The sequence below is a fragment of the Psammomys obesus genome, unplaced genomic scaffold, assembly GCF_907164565.1.
Source record: "Psammomys obesus unplaced genomic scaffold, mPsaObe1.curated_primary_1811, whole genome shotgun sequence".
NCBI lineage: Eukaryota > Metazoa > Chordata > Mammalia > Rodentia > Muridae > Psammomys > Psammomys obesus.
The window spans coordinates 26756685-26782148 of record NW_026587216.1 but is presented as its reverse complement, the minus strand read 5'-3'; the positions used below and the strand labels follow the sequence as shown (position 1 = coordinate 26782148).

At 42.6% G+C, this 25464-nt stretch overlaps 1 protein-coding gene across 4 annotated transcripts in view; it reads right to left on the bottom strand.

Annotated features, from left to right (window-relative positions):
* The window catches only part of Ncoa2 (nuclear receptor coactivator 2), a 230404-nt gene that overhangs the window by 151691 nt on the left and 53249 nt on the right, over window positions 1-25464 (bottom strand). For all 4 annotated transcript variants that reach the window (XM_055603145.1, XM_055603146.1, XM_055603147.1 and 1 more), the window contains exon 2: window positions 9575-9630. The gene's annotated coding sequence lies outside the window, so the exon portion shown is untranslated. The remainder of the gene's footprint in view (window positions 1-9574; window positions 9631-25464) is intronic.

Sequence of the window (25464 nt, the reverse complement as noted above, 5' to 3'; positions counted from 1 at the left end):
GATAGATAGATAGATAGATAGATAGATAGATAGATAGATAGATAGATAGATAGGCAGGCAGATAATCTAAAAAAGAGAATTGAGGTGAGAAACTGAAATTGAGGATGGGAGGAAGAAGAGGGAGAGGAAGGGAGGGTTGGGTGAGATGAAAGGGGAAGATAAAATCTGATGTTAAGTAATGATCTACATGCTGGTCTAAACACTTTTTATGAATTCGCTCAACACAACAAGCTCACAGCGTCAGGACTGAGAGCGGACGCCTGGGTGAACAGGGGAGTGGGATATGACTAGGAAGGATAGCGTAAACAAACCATGGGGCCTGGAGGTTGCGGCACAACTGGTGTTCAACCAAAGTGGACTCCACCCTCTTCCCATGTGACAGGGCCTGAGCCCGCTGCCTAGCATAGGAAGTCTCTCCCAGCAGCTCCCATCTGCAGAAACCTTGTCAGCATCCTGCCCGGCCAATGTGCCTCCTCAACCAGTGTCATCTCACTTACAATTTATTAATAAACCTTACACTCTAATTTATAAAAGTATTTGGACTGTATAAAAAGACATGAGAATTTTAACTACCATCTATCACAACATAAAGATTCGGAGTCTAAATTGTAAAGTTAGATTCTGTGACTTCAGAAACAGCATGAATTGAGACACCAGAAGAACACCTGACAGCCTTGATAAAATTACAGCTTCACTATGAAATCTGCTTGGAATTTTTTTTTTTTTTAAAGAGGAACAGAAATGGCAGGTGTAATCAGGAAACTCAGGTGGAGAGTGATGGCAGTCCCTCTGTGCCTGTGAGGAATACTGCGGTTATACCACAGCGCTCCTCAGCAACCACTCTGCACTGTCCGTAACAACTCACGAAACCCCACAGGCCAGGAGGGCCGAATTGTTTTATCCAGTATAAAAGCCAAGTCTGTTACACAGGCAGGTAGGCAGGCAGGAAGGCGGGCAGACAGACAGACAGGCAGGCGGGAAGGAAGGTAGTCAGGCAGGCGGCAGACAGACAGGCAGACAGGCAGGCAGGAAGGCAGGAGGCAGACAGACAGGTAGGCAGGCAGGCGGACAGGAAGGGTTCATAGAGGACGCAGGACAACCTGCAGGAATGGGTTCTCTACTCCTAAGTAGGTTCCGGAAGTGGAGGCCTGAGCTCAGGTTATTAGACTGCAGCAAGAGCCTTTACCAGCTAAGCTATCTCACCAGCCCTAAGAATGTAACAGTTAAGAAATCTTTTTTGATTTGAAGATTTCTTTCTCTGTGCAAGAGCCCTGTGCAGATTTCTGATTATATGAATTCTAATTTACAGTATTTCTTACCAAGTAAAAATGTATTTTATTTTGAGACTGGGTCTCATGTAGCTAGACTGGCTGTGAACTCGCTTTTAGGCGGAGGATGATCCTGAACTCTTAATCTTCCTGCCTCCATTTCCTGAGTAATTGGGATTAAAGGCTATGCCACCAGATTCAGTTTATGGATTGTTGAAGAAACCAAACTTGGGGCTTGTACATGCTAGGCAAGCAGTCTACCAACTAAGGTATTTCTTACATCACTCCCTAGTCCTGAAGCTGTTTGCAAGCAGAACATGAAAAAAAAAAGTTGGACTGGTAGTCTTTTCTCAATCTCTGGAAACAAAATAACCAAGTTAATAGAGGATATGAGAACAAATCCCACTGAAAGCATTCTCTGTGAAACATCACTTGAATTGTTTCTTCCTATACTAATTAATGACTGAGGGGTATAGTTTCTGATTTTAAAATGGGCCTTCAGCTTCTCAAACAGCCACAGTTTAACGGGCCTGCAAACCCTCACTGACGGAGAGGATGGGTATATACAAAGCCAGCTCGAATATTTGAAATGTACTTTGGTGTGGAAGAGAGAGAAAGAGAGTTTCTGTGGAGAGCTAGCTCTCTCCATCTGCCTTTACATGTGTTCCAGAGTTTGCCCTGCTCATGGGGCCTGAATAGGAAGCACCCATCTGCTAAGCCATCTCATAGGAATTGTCCAAGTTCAGCCTCTAAGTAGCTAGTGAACTTGGATACATCACTGGACCGTCATTTAACATGCCAGATACTTTTTTTCTTATTTTAAAATGTGGTCACTGGCTTCTTATGGGCCAATGAATCTCAGAGTTGAGGAAGCAGAGGCAGGCAGATCTCCAAGAATGGTCCAGTATGGTTTACATATCAAGTTCCAGGACAGCCAGAGATTCGCAGGAAGCTCCCATCTCAAAAGCAAAATGAAAAACCAACCAAACACATACCATCACAATAGAGAGCCCCTGGGCTTCTGAGAGGAAATGTCTGAGGACACTACCTGCCTCCTTCAGTGTGCACAGGCTACTCCCTGACTAGCGCATGAAGTTACCATGTGGCTTCTGTTCGTGTCGCTGCACGGACAGTACAGTGCTGCCCGTTCTGACAAATTTATCAAACATAAGCCAATACACGGGTAGGTAACCTTAGAATAAAAGGGTTAATTTGTACTTCTATGCTACTCTTGGAGCTCTCGTGATTATTCATCTTTTATAATACAGTAATGCCATTTTAGCTAAAATACATTTATATTCAAGGAAATAAAGACCTAAAGCAATGCACGCGTATGGGAAGCTGTAATACTAATACTGTTCCACAAATAACCAAGAGGGGAGATCTTCAGGGACACACTGCTGTATATAATCATACGGAAGGAGTTACACTCTTTCTCTTAAGCCTTGTCACAACCTCCAGAGGCATTCTCTCACTCGCAGTGTAACACATCTCTGTGATCGTTACAAGATCAAACTGAAGAAGACAAGCTGCACAGCACACACTTCTGCTACCTCACCAGCTAAGCTACCCCCAGGATGCAAAGCAGGAGCCTTTTCAAAATCAAGTTGTTCTGCCTCTCCTTCAAAGAGGATTCAGAGAGAATCCAAATCTACTTCACACTCTGACAGGAAGAATTACCCAGTTTAAGTACATGGGACAGCCAAGAGCAGAGTCTGCCAAAAGTAACAGTAAATGTTTGTTTTCTCTCTTCTCTCTGTCGTTCTATGCAGCCTGTATCTGTCAGATATTTTGAAGCACAGATGCTTCAAAACATCTGTGAACACTTTAAGTACCTCGGGAAACCTCACAGGGCTATGGAAACACACCTATGTTGTTCTCACCGTCAGTCCTAGGAACCCTGGAGAAAACAAGAGACTTTATCAACAGAGATGTCTGTCAAAGCAATGACTAAATTAAAAAGGAACCCAAACCACAAATATCATGTGCCAAAGACATGAAATTACAATAATGACATATATATGTCATACATATGTACATGCCCTAAACACACCCACTCACTCCTGAAACACAAAAGATCCAGAGGTAAGGTCAAAGACTCTGGGCTTCTGATGAGCAGTCATATGGCTCAGGGACAAAGGAAAGCCACTGTGGTCCAACAAAACAGTTTTTATTTTGCTTTTAAATAAGCAGCAAGGAAACCAGACCGTAGGAAGAAAGCCTACTCAACGCGCATTATGGTTAACACAGTAATGAACTGGTCTTTGGAAGCTGTTACAAACACATTATAAAGAAGACACCATTATCTCCCATGTCCTATTTTCTAAAGATATTTCTTTTTTACAGCTAGAACCTGCACGGACATGGTGACACACAACTTTAATCCAGGCCTTGGGAGGCAGACAGGCAGGTTTCTGTGAGTTCGAGGCCAGTCCTGTGAGACCTTGTCTCAAAAAATCCTAGAACCTGTCTTGGATTATACATATCTCAGTGCCCAAGTTTAAGCATTAGTAATTGGATTGTTAAATGAGAAATATTTATAAGGCTTTATATATATTTTGAAGTAGTGCCCCATTAGGTGACTCACCTGAAGCACCTAAGAGCACCCAGCTCTGCCTAGGTTATAAGGTGCAGTCTACTATTGTATGCTAAGACACTCACGAAGCCAAATTCGTCTAGCCACAAATCTAACTTTAAATCAATAACTCCTTTGGTTTCCTCAGAAGAGAGGGTCTTAAGAAAGCAGCAGAAATTGAAGTGGAAGTAGTTCTATCTAATGCCAAAGAATCACACGGAAAAGTAGTGTAAAGATCCACCCAGTCTTGTGAAAATTCTTCTGAAGAAATGCTTTCTTTCTTCCACTTTAAATATTTATTTATTTTACATGAGCTCAGGGTAACATGCCTGTAGCACATTGTGTAGACTCAGGTTTGGATAGCTGGACCCCATGGGAAGGGTGAGTTTAGCTGTATACATCTGCAGTCCCGGCACAGGAATGAAGAGTGGGGGCTAGAGAACCTCCAGATCTTGCTAGACTGAAAGCCTAACCAATCAGTGAGCTCTACCTCAGAGGAAACCCTTGTATCAAATCAAAGTGGAAAGGCACAGTGGAAGCCACCAGGTATCAACCTCTGTCCTCTATGCATGCCCCCCCACCCACAGGGAACAGCAACTAGAGACGATGCCCAAGGATAACCTTTACAATTATGAGTATACACCTGCACGAGCACCTGTACACACACACACACATACACACACACACATATATAAACAGAGACACCTGTATGAGCCTGTATGAGCACCTGTGCCCACACAGATAGCTATGACAGAAAAAGAAAGAAAAGAAAACGGGGAGGGAAGTAAGGGAGAGAGGAGGGGAGAGAGGAAAGGAGGGGAGAAAGTGTAGGTAAACTTTCACTAATGCCACTCTGCTTTCAGATAATTTTTGGTAATCATGCCTTCTACTTTCCACTGCACTTAGACTAGCACTATACAAAAAAAAAAAAAAAACAAAACAAAAACAAAAAAACAAAACAAAAAAAACGTGTCTGGGAATGTATGAGGGTGAAGGAATGGCTGCCTTAGGGAAAAGGAATGGCAAGAAAGAATGGAGTATCGTGCTATCACATGAATTTAATTTAATGATGAAAATGAAGCTAGTTTGTTTTTCTAACTGATGTGGAGATGGGGAAGAGAACAAGGCAGAAGAAAGCAAAACAAAAACAAAAACAAAACAAAACAAAAAACTTAAACTAGCCTGTCACGATTTCCAAATGATTGTGTCAACACCAGAAGCACAAGGGTGTGGCTCAGCAGCATGGGCCTAGCATGTTTAAGAGGCCCTGGACTCCAGCCCTTAGACCACAGCAGGAGAAATTAATCACTTCACCTCACCAGTGAGCATATGCTATGAGGTATGTCATCCCTTCCCAATTGGGCGGGGGGAGGGACGGGGACACATTGGGGGGGGGGGGTAGTGCCTGTCCTGTGAGGTGAAAGTCCACTCGGAATACTTAGGCTGAAAGTCACTTCTCTAGACTGAAGTACGGCCCATGCTGGCCTTTGAGGAAAATATCCTAACGGCGGCAATACAATGAAACATAACCAGATTTTGCTGCAGCAAGATGCCCATCTTTGTGCTAATCTGTCCATTCTCAGTCAGTGTCTTAACACAAATCTCATTAAGGAAGAGGGGATTCAAAATCAGCATTCCTGTGAAATGTATCTTCTGCCGTGCCAAGTCCAATACGCTTAGATACGCTTAATTTCGTTTTGTGTTCAGCAGCACACACACCTCTGCTGTAAGGTGGACAAATTCTCTCTATACATGAGTAGTGAACAACCCTTTACCTGCACACACTTATAACTATCCTCCTCAGATCAACCAGCACAAAAAAACACCAACTTGTAAATAAACCCGTCACCTATATAAATCCAACGTGAGCTGGACTTTCCAGAGCGAAGAGGTACTGTAGTTTTACCTAACTTGCGAGTTTGAGCTCCACTTCAAAGTAAGCTATTTCAGCTGCCTTTAAAGATGCAGATTGTGGGGCTAGACTGAGAACACTGACCTCGTTAAAAAGTTTTATCTTTTAAATCCAAACTAGAGAATTCTCCATCCCCTACATTCAGATCTGAAATTCTCATTTATACTCACAGATACTCTCTTCAGAAAGTTTAAGAAAATACAACTAATTCTGTTTTCCAAAATTAACAGTATATTAGACCAAGTTGCCTTCAAGACATTTTGTTCAGAATATTATACAAATAAAACCCACAGTACCTTTTTATAATGAGCTATGCAGCCCTGAAGATGAGCTAAGCAGGGCGGAGCTATTTGTCTAAGTATGCCCTACCTAAACATCATACCAACTCACGTTCTAACTAATTAAGTAAAACTTCCCTAAAGATCTAAGATATCATGGTCCTGAAGAGGAAATCATCCATTTATTATTCAGACATCATGAGACAACATTTGACTTTCTGTAGCACAATTTAAATAATCTGTTTTTGTGATAAAGCAGAGTATGGCAGGAAAAAAAAGCCAAGTCTGTTTCCAGTAAAAATTTTAAGTGAAAACTTAAAATTAAGTTTTTCAAAGACGTTATCGAGAAACAAATGCCATCACACTAAGTGAGGTTTCAACCAGAAGAGTTACTTTCTGAGCCAGGTCTCACAGCTTGGCCCTGAAGCTCGGGGCCCTGGAAGTGCTTTATCCCATCCCTTGTGGAGGAGCTCTGCAATTTCCAAACCAGTTTTCTGCAACCACACTGGCAGCCTTCAATGGGCATTTCAGTCACTTAAAAATAAACTGAGAAATCCTTTAGCTCTTAAATTTTCATCATTCCAAGACATCCAGTTCATTCCCAAGGTAATTCTGGTTCAGAGTAGACGCATGCGGGCCAGTAATTTGGAGAGCCACTCCAGAGCACTAAGCAGACGAGGCTTGTCTGTGCCTGGGGAGGTGCCAGTGCAGAGGGTAGAGCAAACGTGTACTTGTATGTTCACTTGTTTCATTAAACCTCACGCCCTCAACCCTCTGTTGAAATGCAACCACTGTATCTCGTGGTTTTTAATTGTAAGGACTTAGGCTTCAAGAAAACTAATGCCTATTTTGTCCTCCAAGCCAAGAAGTGAGGCAGATTCACCACCACTGGAGACTGAATGCACACAGACATCAAAACCAGAAGACGGGACTTAAATAGTGTGCTGACGAACATGAAAAATGACTATCTGCACATACAGGTGGTCCTTCAGAGTTCTGACCTGTACACTTGTCAGCGAGTGTTTGGAGACAACTGCAACTCACGAGGGCACAGATGAGTTCTTCCACTCACCTTTCATTTCTCTCAGTCTTGAAAGGCAGGCAGCCATTTGTTTTGGTGTAAGTCAAAAGTTCTAAACAATTTTGTAGTCATTATATTTCATACAAAAAAATTATGTAAACATTATATTACATAGACATAGAATTATCACTGAGCTACACATCCAGCTACTATGAGGGCATGTGGATTTCTTTTGCTTTGTGTGCTTGAGATTTTTTTTTTTTTTTACAACAAAGCACTAAGGACAGCCTTAAACTCACTGTACAGCTAAAGATGGGTTTGAACTCCAGATCCTCCTTCCCCTGCTTCTATCTCCCCACGCCTTATATCCCCATTCACCCGCCCCCACATGGCCCGACCCTTCACCTCGCAGGCTGCTGAGGTTCACAGGCATATGCTACCACCCCCAGATGGTTTGCAAGTTATGCATCGAAGCACAGATGCTACCTATAACCTAAACGCTCTAAGGGAGAAAGAGTGCCAATTCCTAACACAGCGTGTTTACAAAGGAAAAAAGACTGCATGGCTGTGTCCCGTGTCCCTAAATCCCAAGTAAGTCTGAAACAGAAGCTGCAGAGTAGCGCTTTTAGCACTGATGCAGTCATTAGTTTTCAAGTAAGCCATCCTGCTTCAGTTTGAAATGAAGGTTAGACGGTCAAAGTTAGGCTTCATTAATAAAACATAAGGAAAATAATGTCTGATTTTTCAAATTAATTTTGAAGTCCTCAAATAAGAATTTTTCGTGTATTACACTTTATTACCACAAATATGAGTGCCATCGGGGCTGTTTAAGCAGAAATGGAGCTACTGGTTAGGATCACTGTCTTCGGAAGGTCTTACTTGATAGGTCTTTGGAAAAGTCCCTTAACCTCTGGGAGCTCCCTTATCTGCTATCCAGACATAATTAGAAAATAGTTGTAGCTGCTGGCGTTCTAGAGAGCGCTCCAGAGTTGATGACCACTCAATGCAGCCCCTACAAACTGAACCTGTAAGTGCATGTGAATCAAGAATAGGTGCAACAGCTAATATTTTATTTAAATAAAAGCGAAAGGTCATAAGAGGAAAAATAATAACCCAGGCAAATACTCATGAAAAGAAAGCAAAAGCAAAGCAAAGGTCTTCAAGGAGGCTCAGAAGCTAAAGGGTTTGCTGCTTATCCTGATGAGCAGAGTTTGTGTCCTGCTCATGGTGTTAGAAGAAAAAAAAAAAAAACCCAACTCCTGCAGGCTATCCTCTGAGCTCCATAAATGTCCACTATAGCAAGTGTACACCCACACAATAAACAAGTACATGCAACAACAATTTAAAGAAAACCAAGAAACAAGAACCCAACAAAATCAGCTCATGTCTCAGACACTTAAAAGTGCCACAAGCATGAGGAACTGGGCACCAACTTAAACCAGTACATCGACAGCCACACAGAAAACCAATGCCAACATTAATACACAAGGAAAATGAACAGGAAATGAACAGACTTCCCAAGCTGGGAACAGAAAATGAAGTATTGTAAATCCAGTGATGGATAGCAGAAAAGGTTTAACTTGATAATTTGGTATCACAAAACATCCCAAGATGCTATGATGATTAAAAAACAACAATAACGACAACACAACACTTTCAAGGTCTGTGTACTTTGCCCTAAGAACCAGAGCACTGACAAAGCAAGCGGGCATCAGAGGCCATACCCTGCGAACCCTGATCAGCCATCTCTGAACGAGCATGTCCAACATGCTAACTGTGTGTAACATTTAAGCGTCTTACACACTCTGTGCAGATTATTTCTATGTTGTGCTTACAGAGGTGTGGTTCTTAGACTCTGAGTGCATTTCAGATGTTCATACTCAATCACTTAACAGCCTTTATTCTGTTAACTATAAGGCAGTCAATGTTCCAAGGACTAGGATGTCTTTGGACAGAAACAATCCCAATGCTGGCTTATATTCTCGTAAGAGATGTTACAAATGAAGAAGGGTGTATCAAGTGTTAATAAATATCATCAACATACAATATGGATGTGTGATGAGAATCAGTGGCCAAAAAAGGCAAGTACATACTTCACAGTAGCTATCTACCAAGAATGAGATTTGCTACCAAAATCTAGAATAGTTTTTCTTTTCTTCTACATCACACCAGCTTAATAATGAGTGAAAAACATAAATGAAAACATTGTCCAGGCTCTCAGGTTAAAATTTCATGAATTAACTCATCAGCTTGTCCAGAGGGCACACTCCGGCCTCTTCCCAAACAGAAATAGTGACCACCAATCAACACACTTAGTGTTTTGCCTTCAAGCATCATTTCAACAAGTTCATAAAGAATTGTCGTAACAAAAGCATGCAGGAAAACAGGTAATTTTTATTCTGTTTTTATTTACATTCCTTTAATTCACTTATTACGTTTCCAAAATACTTGATAATTAAAATATTTAACCTCAGTAACAGTCAACATATTGCAACAAAAAAGATTGAAGCATCAGCTCACCTGTGCCTGTACACAGTGCAGAAGGTCTTTAATGTGAAGCCAAATCCAAGAGAAATCTGTAATGTGAACAAAACAACAAACATTAGTGAAGATGCAGAATTGGGCTGGACTCCTCAGAGTACATAAAACTTTGCAATGGCTACATGGCTAATACGTGGTCATCGTTCCCAAACACAAGTAGCCTTCGTTAGTGACGGTCCGATGCTGAACTGCACAGGAAGCCCGGAGGCAGAACGACTATGCACCACGTCTGCTTGCACAGAACAGCACGAAATGTACAGGGGACATTTCACTGTGAAACAGGGCATCTTCAAGACGGCCAGCCCTCGGCAGCAGGGAAGATGATCACCGCGGAGGTGGCCTCCGCTGCCCATGGCTGCTCTGCAGTCCTAGAGCCAGCACAGGGCCCGCACACTGTAACATGCTGCATGTATTCTAAGTAAAGCAATAAATTACACAGAGTGACCTAATGTCCCATGCTCACAGTTTGCCAATACAGAACCGAAAGGCTTAAAATTACTGAAGTCAAACAAAAATCTATGAAGTAACATTAAAAGCACAGAAACAACAGAGAAATCTATCAGAGTGGAGTATACTGTGTGTGACAGCCACAATAGTGTGCTAGCAGGAAATGCACAAGCCAGGGGAGAGGTGCACACTAACCAGGTGGCTCCTCACGGGTCCTCAGGGTCCCCTGAGAACAAAGGCCTCAAGTGTAAACTGGCAGCAGCCTTTGCTTTGATCCTGCCTCCTTGCCACACAAGTGTATTACCAGATGCACATGGAGAAGCAGAAGACAGGAAATGCATGCTTCTGCTACTTTCTCTAGACTCATGCTATTCTAGATTAATTGTATATTTTATGGATGCCTGAAAAAAAAAAAAAAAAAAAAAAACAACTGAGTGCTTGTTACTGGTAACAGTACTGAAATTGCAGTCTTTTGGAAGAACATTAATGCTGTCAGACTTAGCTTCAAGGAATGTTTTTACAACTGGCCTTGAAGGTTTCATTTACTTCATGTGATAGCAATCTATAACTTTTCACTTTAGATTCGTTACAAACTTAAAACAGTGTTAATTCCTTTAAAGCTTTTTTTTTTAAGAAGAGAAAAAAGAAGATGAAGCAGCTAATACCAAATTAATATTCAAATTATTCTTTTTTTCTAGGACACTGGAAACATTTGACTTCATGATGTCTATAAGGTGACTAGAGGAAAGAAATTGACAAACATGAATTTTGGTTTTCACCAGGACGGAGTCCTGAAATCATATGTAATAAAATGCCATATGGGTATCAGAAATAACTGAATGAAAATAACAACAACAACAAAAAAAAGGCATATGCAAATAAGTTATCACAGTAAAATGAATGGGTTCTGCTCAAGTGGCAGTCAGTGCCACTGAGCAATGAACTGCTACGGAGGGCCCTTGGTCCTTTCAGCAAGACAGGGGAAGACTTTAGACTACTCACCACACGAGCCCACGCACACCCCTGACACCAGCCCGACGGCACCATACACGCAACAACCATGAGCTAAGGCTCACGAGCTGGTAGGGCACGGCCTGCTTGCTCTGTCCTATTCAGTAAGCTTTATTAAGGTAAGTAGCAATTCACTCCCATAAAAAAAAAAAAAAAAAAGATGCATAGGACACCAACACGTTTCTAGATATCCATGGTATAAGATTTCTTAGTGTGAGTTCTAAACAGAAAAATAAAATATAAACACAGAGTTACAAACTAACTTTTAAGTTTACACACTACTTTGAAGAATCATTTAAAGTAGCAGTACATGGCATAAATTTCTATAATTAGTAATCATCTCACTTCTCCCTCAGTCTGCCTAGTCGTCAAGTTCCCCGTGAGGGTGCTGGTCAAAGAAAGGAGGAAGGAAGGCAACTGGCCTGTGCAGAGTCACAGAAGATGGGAGGCTGGCAAGAAGGGCAAAGGGGCTGTAATTTGTGTTCATGACACATCCGGGTGCTACCTAAGAAGGTCCACAAAGGAATGGAAGGACGGGTGAAAGAGCCCAGGGTTAGACTCCCTACACAGAATAGGTATCAGGTACTGACTGGCCAAACAAGGACTACTGCTATCCATATTATGATTACCATGAGGCCAGGATCACAACCGAACACATTCATTGCACACTTCATTATGAAATGAGAATAACAACACTCTCTTTATGGAATCTTGAAAGAAGCAAAGAGACAATTGTGTAAAGCACCTAACACACAGCAGCATTATAACTATGATTCTTTAACACAGTGGGGGCTGTGAGAAATGACTCAATCAAAGACATAGAAGCTCGGGCCCACCCACCTCAAGTACACCTAGTTTTCCCTAGTGTGTCCTCATACATCTGCCCTTGAACCCGCCTGAGTAACAAGAACAGAGAATGCTAAAGCTCTTTAATAGTACTCCAAAAGTTACAAGTTGAGTGAGCTACTTCTGACTCAGTAATCAGCAATCAGCACAGTAATCAGCAGACCGGTGGGGTATCCGTGTAAGTTAAGCAACGGGGCAAAACTAAGTCCAGGAACTGAATTCTCTGTTGGTTCACACTAAACAAAAGAAGTCAAAGTAACTGAACAAGGAAAGGCCGATCTCTGCAGAAGCGCCTCTCCACACTGGCTGTGCGTCTGCAGAGATGTCAGTCATCGCGCACAAAGCCCTGCTGGAAAAGAAGTGGGCACGAGCCCTGCTGGAAAAGAAGTGGGCACGAGCCTCGAAGACTGCACCCTGAGACACGATGTAGCTCAAGGATACAACACACTGGCTAGTATGTCGGAGCGCCTAGGTTCAAGCCCCAACACCAGACAGGCAGGCAGACAGACAGGCAGACAGGCAGACAGACAGACAGACATATACCCACTCAGGCACACACAGTTAAAATAACCAATTCACTGAATCAGCGATATTTTCAGAAGTGACAAGTACAGTTCATAAAAGAAACATAAACTAGACATTAAAATTAGTTCTGCATCATAATAGTTTTAGGTAACAAGCCCACAAATCCAACTGGAAGAAAATATTTGTAAAGTTACCTTTACAAGACGTAAACTTGGTATGCGAAGAGCTAAATACCCACCTGGAAAGGGACTGTGTCTAGAAAACACGAAGAGCTCCTACCACTCACTGATGAGAAAAATAACTTAAATTTTAAAAACCATTTTGAAAACTTCTGTGTGGGGCTGGAGATGTGATGGCCCAGAACTGAGAGCCAGCACACGCAAGGCAGCTCACAACTGCCCACGACCACAGTTACAGGGGACACGACACCCTCTTCTGACCTCCACAGATCCCTGACGTGCACACGCTACACAAAAACACATGGAGGCCAAAACTCACACAGACAACATAAAAATGGATCCTTAAAGGGAGCGTTCAAAAAGATGTGTGTGCATGCCATGTATGTGCAGGTGAGCACAGAGGCGGCGCCGGAGTCCTTGGAGTTGGAGCGACTAGTGACGGAGGTGCTGGCGCCCGCACTCCAGGCCTTTGATCAGCAGCAGGTGCTCTGGAGTGCAGAGCTGCTCTACATTAACTTGGTCTCTAGGAAAAAGCAAGATACGTGCTTGCTCACTATTACCATCTGGGTCTTAGAAGACCCAACTATTTATAAACAGCATCGCTGTGCAGGTGCGCGTGGTTTGTATGTAGTGTACATGCATGTAAGTATGTGCAAAGCCGCCACAGAAGGACACCAGTTTTCTTCCTCTATCACTCTCGGCCTTACTCTCCCGAACCTGAGTCTCCTGTTTCTCGGCTAGACAGGCAGCCAGCCCCATCCATCTTCTGCCACCAGCACTGGGGTCCTAGGATTCAAACTCCAGTCTTCATGGCAATGCAGGAAGTGCTCTCAGATGCTGAGCTCTCTTTCAAGAGTGAAAGATTTGTGTAGGTATGTTCTTCGTTCCTGTTGTAGTATGAAGGCAGCAAGAGACAGGTAGTTCTAATACAGATGTGCTGTGCACCTTCCCAGGATCAACACTTAGCACATCTGCCAGCAGGACCGAGTCTATTCTATGCACAGTCTGCTAGAGGAACGAGGCCTAGCAAGTTAAAGGCATAGGTGAGGAGCAGCTACATTCAGTATCTCCCCATACTTTGTTAATAAATGATTATAAATAGTTAGCAAAAGCAAAGTAAGTTAAGGAAACGAATGAAGTGCAGGTGCAATACCGACCAGAGGGCATTTTATTTTTCCTGAAGAAGCAAAAAAAAAAAAAAAAAAAAAGACATAGACTATACTACCACCTTTTGAGATAGTTGCCTCGGGTGGTCTCAACCTCCGGAGGTGCCTGGACCACAAGCATATACATACCATGATATGTCGCTTTAAAAGCTTGATATTCTCGAATACTGACAACAAAAATTCACCACATACTGTTACAGGGTATTTGTTTATTATACATAGAAAATGTATAGCTGTTAGCAAAATATGAATGTCTAAATAGATACTGCAATTTGTCTGATGCAATTGGGTAGACCATGAAGAGATGCAGTTTGGGTGTGCCTCTGAAAGCCTCTAATGATAAGAATTCTAAAGAATGGAAAGCTCCTGCCTATTTGAAGGTCAGTTGCTCAGGAAAGGTCTTGTGGTCTTTGCCCTATGACCCAAGGCAAAGTCAGCTGGGTGGCCTTCGGCTACTTCACTACTACTCGTGATGGCTCGGGGCCCTAATGACTTGGCTTGGAGCTCTCCATCCATTCCAGTGACATGGTTCAGCCTGCCAAAGGTGTAGGTAAGAGCTAGAGACTTCTTTTAAAGCAACTGCACCTTCGATAGCAACGCTCTCTTTCTTTGGCGGGGCTTGGAAGAGCCTTTTTGCAAGGAGCTCTCGGTAAGAGATAGAGACCCTGTCTTTGGGCTTGCAGGAGTGACAGAGAAGCAGCTGGCAGGACACAGGTAAAACAGAATCCTAAGATTTCTAGGAGTTAAGGAGCCTTCTCAGGTTTGGAGGAGCTCAAGAGAAAGGTAGACTAGCTAGACAGAATGACACAGATAGAGATTTCTAAAGAACTAGTAGTCTAGTTGTAGAAACAGGATTGTAAATAGATATTTTGTATATAGTTCAGAAAACAAAGTTACACCGCTGAGCTGGCAGGTTTTTCCTCAATTTAAGCCTCCCATGTCTTTATTGGTATAAATATTAAATAAATTAAAGTTGTAACATATATGTTGAATGTTCGGGGCTTAGATTTAGAAGATGAATAAAGATACTATTCAGAGTCTACTCTAAAAACATAAATCAGAAATGGTTAAGATCTTCAGAGCAAAAAATACAAAGAAAGGAGAGTTATAAGCTTGGAGCGAAGCACAGAGAAACACCCAACACTGGAAAACAAATACAAACAAAGCAGTGACAGAGGGAGAGCCAGCACAGTCAGGTGAGGACCACAGGAGATGATGCGTATCATTCCACTCCACGAGTTGAGAAAGTTAAAGAAGCCACTATTTGATTCGGGAACCAGAAGGTGCTGCTCCTTTATAAGAACAGTTTCCACAAAGAGACAAAAGACATAAATTAGATGAGAAAATGTGGACGTGAACAGGAAATAAGGATTTGGGCTTATTAGATTTAAACCAATTAAACATGCAAATGACCTCTATAATTACCTTGAACTAAGCTTTATCTTCCTATCTACATGGGAGATATTTGAGGACAGAGGTAAGGGATCAGGCATCCTTGAACAGGCAGGTATAAGGATCAGCCATCCTTGTGTAGGGCAGGATTAAGGCATCAGCCATCTTTGAGTAGGGCAGCCAGGTGCTCTTAGGCACTTTGAAACCTAAGCACAAGGCTCAGGTTTGTCTCCCATAACTACAACATGCCACATGGACACCCAACCAGCTCCTCAGATAAAGGCCCTGAACACAGGTTTTACTAACTTAGTATCAATCATGTAGACAATCTCAAATTCTAAGCTCACTTCAGGCATTCACCTTCCCTTAGTTTGTTTTTTTATTTCTTAGTCCCTAATTAGTACAAATAAATGAGTCCTTTACCCATACTTTTATATTCTTGAATTTAAGGTAGACAAACTTGTGGGACACTTCAAAACTGCCCATGACATATGACAGAACATCTTTACACAATGAGGTGGCAAAGGAAATGTACCAAAAGTAGCATTCAAACATAGTGATCTGTCCAAACAGGACAGGGATAGTCTACCAAAGGCATTTCTGTAAAATGATGTTATTGACACATTAAGACAATCATTTCAATATAATACACAGAGAGAGAGACAGAGAGAGATATGAAGGGAGGGCAGTGGTTAAAAGAATGACCATGCCTTACCTTCTTCTCCCATCCCTTTTGAGTTTGGGGTTTGGGGACTCCAGATGTTCACGCTTTCCTATGGATGACATATTTTTCTACTCACCCTAACTAATCAAGTTGTTATGAATCCTAAAATCTTTGGTCTGAACATCATTTCTTAACCAACTGCTACCCAGTCTTTCCAACCTGGGTTAGTATAATGCTTGCAAAAGGGCATGAAGCCTTGGAATCAAGAATTAATGGACGAGATATCTAAAAATACAAAGTATGAATGAGACTGGAAAGATCTGGAAATGCCTGGTCTAGCATCTGAAGTATACAGTCATGGGAGCTGCTTGACCTGACATGTTTTAATTACACAGCGATCTAGAACACTCTTAACAACTCAGTACATGCACGCAATAGGCATGTCCTGCGAACAGGACCACCGGCAAATCCAACCTCTCAAACATTTATTATTTGTAATGGGAACAGCCAGGATCTTTCACAGGAATGACCAACCACAGCAATCCCACTGTGCTATAGGAAGGTACAATTTATTCTTCCCATCCGCTGTACACACTAGCTGTGCCTTCCAGGAACCACTACTCCATTCTCCAGGTCTATGAGATCAAGTTTTAAATTTTCACACATAAGTGAGAACATATGGTATTTGTCCTTCTGTGTCTAACTTACTCAACATAACATAATGTCCTCTGGGCTCATCCATGTCACACCAATCCCATGTGTTATATCCAAAGAAAAATAAATCAGTGTGACAAAAGATGCCTGAACTCCTGAGTACACGGCAACAACATACATAATGGTAAGGTCTCAGGCAAGGTCAAGCGATACAGGAAGAACATGCTCCCTGCACAGAATGGGAAAGACTGAAGATGGCAACTACCTTGGCATCTTCTCCCCTGGAGACAAGAGATTAACTGCCCTCCCATAAAACGGGACAGCCTTGGTGAATGGCTAGGGACAACAGTAACAAAATGGTGCCCAGACTTGTGAGCCTCACGCTTCTGCCTCAGACCCCTGTGGTCTTGGTCTCAGTGTTCTGAGCTACTTAGGGCTCCTGGCAGCACTCTGTAGAGGATGTCCAAGGCAGTGAGGCATTGGGGGGTGAGGTGGGGGGGGGAGGGCCTTTAAAGCCAAAATAAAAAATAAAAAATAAAAAATAAAAAATTCAAGATCAGAGATAAGCCAACCAGAATGGTATCAAACACAAGAAAGGCCCGCAATGACTGAAGGTCTGTCACTTGTTATTGATTGATGTGTCATTTCTTTACAGTGGCAAGCTCTGCAGATATTCAGGTATTCATCACTTTACAATGCAGCTAGATCCAGACAAACCAACCCCACAGGTGACCTCCCACACCCCGGAGTGCCTATACACTGCCTGCTGCTTCTGCTTCTGCTTCTGCCCTCGGCTGACTTGGGTCTACAATGGGCTGCCCTGCCCGACACCTCAAAAATAACCACAGCACCTAGCAGCAGCCTGGAGAAGACCCTAACTCAAAGTCTGACGTCAGTTTGCAGCAGTCATCAGTACATGGGTCAGCACATCACAGCACTTTGACACCATCATAAAATCAAACACTCAAGAGGTCCAACTACTTCAAGTCTTGGATCCTCTGTGATGACTGAAATCTCCTCAGTACTGGAGTTGGAGAGGTGGCTCAGCAATTTAAGAGTGGATACTGGGGCTGGAGAGATGGCTCAGTGGTTAAGAGCACTGTCTGCTCTTCCAAAGGACCCGGGTTCAATTCCCAGCACCCACATGGCAGCTCACAACTGTCTGTACCACCAATTCCAAGGAATCTGACACCTTCACACTAACACACATAAAATAAAATTAAATAAATTTAAAAAAAATTAAAAAGAGTGGATACTGTTTTTTTGAAGAGGACCGGAGTTCAATTCCTAGCACCCACATCAGTCAGCTTACAGCTACCTATAACACCAACTATGGAGATTCTACACCCCTCTGACCTCTGCAGTACATGCCACACACATACACCGCACACAGAGTCACACACATGCACAGAGGGACAGACACACACACAAAATTTTTTCAGAATACCTGACTTTAAGAAACTTAAATTTAGCTGGGTGCACACCTGTAATTCCAACACGAGGGGAGGCAGAGGCAGGCAGAGCTTTGTGAGTTCTAGGCCAGCCTGCTCTACAAAGGGAGTCCAGGACAGCCAAGTCTACATAGAAGAAAAAAAAAAAAAAAAAAAAAAAAAACTGTCTCGGGGGAAAAAAGAAGAAAAAGAGAAAGAGAGAGAGAAACAAAGTAAAAAGAAACAAACAAACAAACAAACTTAAATTTGGGGCTGGAGAGATGGCTCAGGTGTTAAAAGCTAAGTTCACAAACAAAAAACATAAATTCAAAGTATGTTTCATGATGTCTCCCCATATATTTTAATTTTTTCTCCCTCACAAAATAGCTATCTACAAGGAGCATAATTAAGAAATCAACCAAATTTGATCAAATCAAAACATGGACCAGTCTCAGTATCTGAGACTGAGTTCCTTCCATGATAAGGAAGTGACGATGGCATCAAAATTCCATAAAAAGTCACGTATAGTTTGCAGAATTACCCATGCTTTAGTTTACTGTACTATATGGTAATATGTTTGGGTTCTCATTTCAGACTATAAATTCAAGGCATGCATAACTAATCCTTTTTACTTTTTCCTCACTGAGAAACCCTTTCAAGATACATTACAAACCAGCTAAGAGACTCCCTTGCTTGGCTGCAGCTGTGCCTCCAGGACCCGGGATGGGGAAACAAGGTGAGCAGTGAGCTGCTGCTTTAGTGGGATTTATTTCTGTCTAGGTGTGCTGCAGTTTAAACAAACACTATTCCAGCGGCTAAAATAATTCCAACCGCTACTTTTATTAAAACACAGACAATGTAACCTTTCATAATACTATTTTCTAGGTTCTAAAATTATTTACAATTTTTTTCTATTTGTAGCTTTCTCTCCTCAAATATCATATGGTACCAAAGGGAATGCAAATAAGAGTCAATATCCTACGAAGTATTTTTAAACATAAGAAAATCACTTGTTCCCATGTTGGGAAAGAACAGTCATCAGGTAATTACAGTCGCCAGGGTAAAGATCACAGTATGTCTAGCCCTCACCTATTTCTTTTTCCTTTTCTCAGCCTCCACCCCAAAGAGACGGACTCTTGCCACGCTGCCCAGGCTGGTTTGCCTCCCTGTTACAATTTCACTGTTAGCACAATACTTCATACTACGTCAATTTCCTTTTTAAAACATAATGCAAGAGGAAATTTCTCAGTGTTAACTATTAGCTTATTAGTACTTTGTTCACAATACTGTAAAAGTCAAAACTGAGTTCTGAGCTATAACCTAACCTTGATACCAATCACCTTCAACCACAAAGAGGACCGCCAGGAGCCACTAACAATGTGAGGCACCAAGCCTTATTACCTGAGTTTGGGCCCTGATACCCACGTGGTGGAAGGCTAGAACTTACGTCCTCTAGTTGTCCTGACTTCCATATGTGTGTCATGGTATATGTGGGCATATGGACATATGCACACACATTAAAACTAAGTTAAGAAATAACCTAAACAGCACTACCATTTGGAAGAGATGCCTCAGGAGTCTGCAATGGCAGACTTGAGGTCCTCTCTTCCCTAGGAGCCACCACACTTAGCACTGTAGGCCTCAGTTTCTCACTGACAAAAAAAAAAAACCCAGCACAAAGATCTTCAAACCCCTGAATCGCTTTAAAAACAAAAAGAGCCTCACAGTCCTCAGATACACATTCCTTTCAACAGCACAGTACAGCTTTAAAGCACATACTTCATTTGTTTAATTAAAAGGTACAATTATTTCTCTCATCTTACACTACACCTGATGCCCTTTCTCTTATTTTTTCATTACAGTCTGCAGATCTGCAAATGCCACGAAGGTGCTAGGCTGCACTGGATGTGGCTGGAGCCACCCAACCACAGGACAGACATGCGCACACGTATTATCAACTCAGAGGACAGGAAAGCCCAAGACTCATGGAACCGCGTGGGAAAGGGGTTGGGGGGCAAGTGGGATTAAGGGGTGAATGAATGAAGACACTGTTGTGTACCAATTCAAACACTGGAAAAAGAAGCACTGAGCCAACAAAAGTCTAGAATGTAGGTCTTTAGACTCTTAGCTTAGTGTTCACAGAAAATGTCTTTAAAACGTCATTTGCGGTTGGGTTTGGTGGCACATGCTTAAAATCCTAGCACTTGGGAGGCAGGCACAGGCAGATCTCTGTGAGCTGGAGGCTAGCCTGCTATATACAGAGCAAGTCCAGGACAGCCAAGGCTACACAAGAGAAACCCTGTCTCAAAAAAAGTCATTTGTAAACAAACAGGAGCTACAAAATAAATTCTATAGCCCTACTAACAACACGTCATTTTTAATGGATATACTGTTTCTTTAAGTTGCAATGTTATGCCTTTTTTTGTTTGTTTTGTTGGTGTTTTGTTGTTAGTTTTTGTTGTAACAGCCTTGGCTGTCCTGGAACTCACTTTGTAGAACAGGCTGGCCTTGAACTCAGATCTGCCTGCCTCTGCTGGGATTTTAGAATTTTTTTGCTTGACATATATTTAGAGTTTCTGAAAATATCAACTGTCATTCTAGAACCCTTTTCCTAAGCATCCTGGAAAACATTTTGCACATTTTAAAAATATGTTTACTTCCTAAATAACAAATCAAAATGGTTGGATGTGGTGATGCACACCTTTGATTCCGACATTTGGGAGGTAGAGGCAGGTGATCTCTGTGTTCAAGGCCAGACTGGGCTACATACTGAGACACCTTCCACCTCTAACCCCCAAGTAAATAAATACCCAAACAATTGGTTTTTATTTACTTCCTAAAAACATACATTTCTAGATTAAAAAGCATGTAACTTTACAATTTTCACCTTTAACCCAACTCTGCAGTTTTCACCTTTATCACTGCATGTTTCTTGCTTACCTGAAAGGCTGATAACCAGTGTTATACTTCAAGGTCAAGAGCAATCACAAATAAGACCCTGAAATTCCTCTCAAGATTGCAAGGGCACAGGTGCTGACAGGAATGGTGGTTGAATGGAATAGCTTGTGTTGCTGAATTAAAATCTAGACCTGATGCTGAGGAACCTGCGGGCCCTTGGTTCATAAGAAGTGTGCACAATTAACACATATCAGCACAGAAGACAACAGAGGAAATGTCATCAGGGAAGTTAAACCAAAGGCCAGCGTACGCTTGCAGGATGCTCTGTGTCTGCACCTGGAGCCAGCACTCCCAAGTGAGGCTTAAGCATAGGCTCAGCCACCGAACTGAGCCCAGGATTCCTGACAAATGTCGGGTTTGCCTTAAGTATAAAAGAGAAAACTCCAAGGCCAAGGCTAATGAACTAATCTAAATTATAACATAATTCCCAAAGAAACCAGACATTTCTAACCCTTCCTTCAGACAACTGTGAGCTCCAGGACAAACCAACCAAACACACTTCCAACTAATAGTGCTATAGCGGTTGGCAAATCCCAAAATACTTCAAAGGCTTTGATAGTGGAAAGCAACTTAGAAACCCAAGCTGTTTTCAGGAACAGCATCTTTACCAGTTCAGGGCAGAGGCGTGGCTTGTCACTTGGTAATGTAGTGCCTTGGGAGGCTGACAGAGCTATGTGGAGAATAGAGATAGTGGGTTCTAGTCTCAAACCTTCTCATCACCATTACATATAATAGTATATAGACATATGAATGTTTATATAATATACAAACAAATTTCTGCTTTTGAAGGGGCTATAGCAAAAACAGGTACGCATTTATTTCTAAAAATACAAAAATGTTTAAAGAAAAACAGTAGCAGTCTGTCCTGGCTAGAAGATTCTTAAGACATTCTAGAACATAGCCCTTGAACACTTAACACCTTCCCCCATCATACATATTTAGAATTGAGAAGATGATTCTGCCAATAGACCACAAACATTTGAAAATACAAAGCGCGTTTCAATAGCAACACTGTTTTCCACAAATACACAGCAACCCACAAAAAGACTCCAGGAAAGACACCACAGAGGACAGCACATGTGACCAGCTACAGTTAGCCCATGTCCTGACATGAAGGAAAATTCTGTAAAGTCACCACTCTGCAAGTAATAACACAAATCCAGAGCTACTTGAGACAGTAGGTAACTGAGGCATCTTTGAAAAATCACACTAAAATGATGAAACTACCCAAAATCCATGAAATCACAACAGGCACAACAGAGAAATAACCTGAGATTAAACTGCACTCTGCAGACTGTTGAGAAGCTTCTTCACTATTAGCTCATTTCAAGGAAAAGTGACCCGAGGCCTTCCGGAACACTCTTTAAACAGGACACACAACAGCATTCACTACAAAACACAAAATTTAAGTTTAAAAAGATGTCAAAATATTTAATAAGTCTGAAACTGTTTTTCATCAATAGCTGAGCTGCTTTAAAAAAAATCATTAAAATGGTTTGTTTTGTTTTGTTTTTTGTTTGTTTGTTTTTGTCTTTTTAAGCTACCTTTAGCTGGGCCTGGTGGTTCACACCTTTTATCCCCAGCAATAGAGAGGCAGAGACAGGTAGATCCCTAATTTCAAGGCTAGATGGGGTTCTCAAATAGCCTGGGCCACAAAGAGAAACCTGGTCTTAAAAAAACAAAGGGTGAAAAAAATGCTACCTTTCTCAGCAGTGAAATAAATGGTATGCTTTTCAGCTTTAAAAAAAGCTACTGTGTGTGTGTATGTGTCTGTTGTGTGTGTGTGTGTATATGTGTGTGTGTGTGTGTGTGGGTGGGTGGGTGGGTGGGTTTATGTGTGTGCGAGCGTGTGCGCGCCCGCCCCACACCACCTTCAAGCATGATGGCCTGTCAGAAGAGTTGTAGGCAGGTCTGACCTCCTCTGCAGGAGCAGCAAGCAGCCTGAAGCATGTAATCATCTCACCCTCCTTTCACTTCCAAGAGCAGAGCCTTTTCCTACTGGCCTTCTCCTAGGGGTCAAAGGCCAGCACCTTCCTGAAAGACAGTGCCGTGCACTGACTGCAGTCACCTTGAGAACCTGAGCCTTCCTGAGATTTGCACCTTGACGTATGGAGTGTAGAAGTGACCAAAGTATGCAGGTTGAGCGCGCTACAGACGCTGTACATGAACTTAGGTGCAAACAGCAACTTAGCAATAAGCTCACTTGAAGTAGGGATAAGCCACATCTTCTGGAAATTTCAACTGAAAAGGTGTGACGACCCAAACTTTCCGTTCTAACAGACACCCCTGAGATAAAAGCAGTGGCATACGACTTGGCCCACCTCTTCCATGTTTGACTCACCCTCTATCTGCTCATCATTCTGGCACCCAACACCTCTCATGGAAAACAAAGGTTGCGCCCCAGGTAAAAGGAGATCTCTTAGGTGAGGGAAAGCACAGTAAGCCCCGAACGTGGCTGTGCAAGGATGGCGCCACTGGAGCACATCCTTCAGTGTCCACACTCACCTAGTAACATTGTGATCAGTTGCACTGAATGCCAAATAGCAACAACGGAGCTGCTGGGAAGGAAGGCCAACTAACGGTTCCACACACCTCATTAGCTCAGGTCTCTATAGGAGAGAGTGAAAAGGAAGTGTCCTACAGAACTCAACAGTGTAAACCAGCACAAAGCCACCTCGGGATTACTCCCTTCTCTCATGTCATGTCATGAGTGGGGGAAGGAATAAAGGAAGAGAAAGCCCGGAGCACACACTCACAAACCCAAACCACAAGACAAATAATCTAAAACCAAACCATAAGAGGCCAAGGGAAAGCGAGACATCTGCATGAGAAGTGCTGTTGCAACAACACTCCCGGGTGAGACCGCGATCCTGCCACAAGCCTCAACCAGAGCCCAGTTCAACCAGGCCGCAGCTGGCAGCTGGGAGGGCCTCCAGTTAGCCAAGGCTGCAAGGGAAATGTGTAGACCTGGGACCGTCTGGGCCCCGGCCTGACCGCTGAAACTGCGCCACTGGCGTGGAATATTATGCTGCACAAACCCAACGAGGTGCAGAACTGTGACTTGTTGAAAGACCCTAAGAAAGCACTCGCGCTAGGTAGCATGTGCACCCTGCCACGGAGAGTCACCCAATTGCATGACAGCGCCTGCACACATGGCTTCAAGGACGTGCCTACTCTCAGCCAACTATGACCCTAAGAGCCTGTGTCTTCTGCAAATCAAAGGACCTAGGGTTAAAAAGAAAGTTGTTAGACTGAACCTGGCTTACAAGGACTAGGGGTTGTTTAATGAGCTCTTTTAAAGGCAAACATTTTTACCAAGGCCTAGGTGTACCCCAGCAAACCACTTACCCCAAGTCCAAGAAGCTACACACCTTTCAACCCACACTCCTGCAGCACCTGTAGTTCTCCAAGTTTTGAAAAGCAGCGCTCGGGTTTGCTTTTCAGGTCATCGAGAAAACACCTGAAATCAACTTGTCAAAAGATATGGTCCGCTGGTTAGGAGCACTGGCTGCTCTTCTAAAGAACCCCTGTTCAGTTCCCAGCACCCACAGAATGGCTCATAACCACCTGTAACTCCAGTCAAAGGACACCCTCTTCTGGCCTCCGCCAGCACCAGGGAAGCACAAGACCCACAGAGATGCATGCAGACAAAGCACTCACATGCATTCAATAAACATTTTTAAAAGCTGTATCTGTATTCACAGGCACTGCAACACTAGTCACAAAGCTGGGTTATAGAATCAAATTAAATGATAGTGGATTAAAAACAGCAAGACACATGCTGCCTTAAAAATCAGACTGCTGTTTGTGGCAACACAGATGGAACCTGGGGTGAACTGTTCTAAGTGAAGCAAGCCAACCAAAACAAACAAACAAACAAAAAAACTACATGGTCTTGCTTTCTGACATAAGGAATCAGAAACAACCGAACACAGGACACAGAGTGAACAGTGGCTACGAAGGCCAAGGATGGAGGGAAAGGTCGGTGATAGGGAAGAGTACCACATCCCATGGAGGGAAGAATGATGGGTTGGTTGTTCTTGGAGAACTGCACAGTAATGATGGATGTAGCTAGTAAATGGGTTGTACATTTCAAAACTGTCAAGAATAAATCTGTGTCCTTCCCATAAAGCAGGTATGATTCTGAAATGATGGTTAAGTTCATTATTTTGATTTAACAATTCTACATTGTATCAAAGACTCATAATGTCACTTTGCCCCCACAGATATACACAAGTATAAATATATTGTGCCAATAGGAGAAAGAGAACTGAGGGTACAGCTCAGCGGCAGAGCACTTGTATGGTCTGTATGAAACCTGGGTTTAACCCTCAGCAACACACACAATGTGATTTACATGGAGTACAAAGAGTACGTGTCTTAGGGACAGGAGATATATCACATATATAGTATATTGTGAAACTCCTCATGCAAAGGCAACCTGAGCAGATGCCTGAGGGAAAATGAACATTCATTCATAGTCCTAATACAGCCACTCTTCACCAAACAAGAGCAAAACTGCAGGTTTTCTTATGAAACTCATTGGTTGGTTGGTTTGGTTTGGTTTGGTTTGGTTTGGTTTGGTTTGGTTTGGTTT